Below are 2,431 nucleotides of genomic sequence, written 5' to 3' on the forward strand. Positions count from 1 at the left end.
TGAGTTTTCTTTATTGTTTCTTTATTAATCTCTAAATTATGTTCACAGCTCTGTTTTTGTTTTCTTATTTTTTAACTTTAATAAGAGTATAATTTCTTCTTCTCTTTATATATGCTACAGACTGTTCATCTCAGTAGAAACTCATTATCTTATAAACTAGAATTTACAAATGACAGTGTTAATATCTTTATCACAATCAGATTCTTAATAAAGACTGTATCATTCTGACTTATCAGAATTCACAGTATGAAAGTCATGTCTCAGCTTCTGCAGATATCTTATCTGCTCAGATGATTCTTAAGTAAACTTATTCATCTTATCAGAATAATCTTATCACTGAATCTTAAATCAGAGCTTATAATCTTACTTCTCTGAGTTAATAATTTCTTTGATCTGATATTCTCTTTCACTCTCTAGTACTTTACAGACAGAGTGATAAATCACAGAATTCTCTTCTAAGAATTTCTTATATTTATGAAGCAAAGAGACATGAAAAATATTATATATCTATGACTCAGATAACAGTTTCAATCTGTAGAACTGTGAGCTAACTTTCTTCATAATCTTATAAGACTCTATTTATAAGAGATTCAGCTTCTTACTAGATCTCTGTATAATAATGTTTTCTAGACTCAGTCAGACTCTATTATCTTTCTTGAAACTCTTTGTAATATACTTGAAGTTATAGTATCTCTTCTAATACTCTTGAGTCTTTCTCAAGAATTTACAGACTTTCTCTTAAATCTTCTAAATTCTCTCAATCTGTTCACAGGCATCATTATACTCTATAGTATACTCTCACAGATTTATCAAGATTATCTATAAATAAGTCTCAGTGAGTATCTCAAAGAGGGTTTTATCTATACTGATATGTTTTAAGTTATTATACATGAACTCTGTAAGTGATAATCAATACACTTAGTCATTCTGATTATAATTGATAAAGTATTTGTGGCGGGCTGCGTCCGATCAATCATATAGACTATTCTGTTACACTTCACAGATTTCAACCACTTCATTCTCAAACGCGTACACTTCGATTCTCGGTCATTCTCAATTGTCAATTCTCAGCCGCCATGAACACGTACACTCTGATTCTCAGTCATTCTCAATCACTGATTCTCATCTGCTATGAACACATGTATATTCTTCCACTCTGAAGCTTCACCGCGTACACCATCACATATGTGTATAAATATTCATCTCAATTGCTGATTCTTACACTTTCTCTTTCTTTTCTTCTCTAACATTTTTATCTTTGTTATATAAGATCTATCAATATAATATCAATCTATTCAGTGTAGATCTCTTACACTATAAAAACATTCATTATCTTCTTATTAGAAAATAATTATTCATGCATCATCTTCTCATCAGAAACAATTATTCATCAAGAGATATTTAAATGTGTAACAATGTGTAAGAAAGAGAAAACACAGTTAAGTGAATACTGAGTTCTTAGATAGAAGCTTACTCATCAGTCACTCTGACTCTGTAATAAGATCTTATGAAGAGAATAAAATCTTATAAGAGAATGTCAGTGAAAGAAAGACTTAAGAGTTCTAACACTCAGATATATGAGAATATAATTACACATTCAATGATTGATATAATCATGTCTAATAAGAATATGAAACTCTCAATTATGAGTATAGACATGATGTCACAGTGACTCTGAGCAATGTTGAAATTATAACAGTAATAGATAGCAGACATGCATATGACTCAATAACTTCAATATAAAGAGATTCACCCCGGTGGCCGAATGGTTAATGCGGCCACCTGGTAGCGCCTTGGCGTGGGAAACCAAGGCGCGTGGGTTCGAAACCCGCAGGGGATACATTAAATCCGGAACTCAAGCACCTCAGGTTTCTAATAAATACAGAGGTGTACAAATCGCTTCAATGAATCGCTCTATGTTCCTGGGCTGGGAAGTTATTATCGCATGTATTTAATTGTCACTCCTTTGTATTTCCTATGTTCTTGTTATCTTGGCGTGGTCTCAACACCTGTATTTCCTCCTGTATAATCAACACTTGGCCTGTATTTAACATCACACAAGAACTCATCATAAGCTCCGCTTGCATATGAGTATAATGAAAGAATAATAATAATAATAATAATATAAAGAGATTCAATAATTAACTCATGCAATTTCAACATTTACAGAACTGAATATAAAAGCACTGAAAGAATACTTAGATACTCTTACATATTTTAATACTTTCAATCTCACTCTCTACTTATCATGAAGAATGGAAATGCTCATGAAACTGAGTGTAGATAAAGATACTATCAGTTTATTAATCAATTAAGATTAATATATCAATGAATGATTGAAAAATTGCATAAAACAGAAGTTTCATTTATAAATGAAAGCATGTGAACCAGCATTGCAAACACCTGACAATATCATGAAACATCTTGATAT

The 2,431-nt window shown here is 31.3% G+C and overlaps 1 pseudogene across 1 annotated transcript; it reads left to right on the forward strand.

Moving 5' to 3' along the window:
- The first annotated feature begins 1,751 nt into the window (after positions 1 to 1,751).
- BDCG_17691 lies at positions 1,752 to 1,840 on the forward strand (annotated as a pseudogene). Its single transcript has one exon. The product of its transcript is annotated as a tRNA-OTHER (tRNA).
- Positions 1,841 to 2,431: the final 591 nt, after the last annotated feature.

Source organism: Blastomyces dermatitidis (assembly GCF_000003525.1).
Source record: "Blastomyces dermatitidis ER-3 genomic scaffold supercont1.10, whole genome shotgun sequence".
NCBI classification, from domain to species: domain Eukaryota; kingdom Fungi; phylum Ascomycota; class Eurotiomycetes; order Onygenales; family Ajellomycetaceae; genus Blastomyces; species Blastomyces dermatitidis.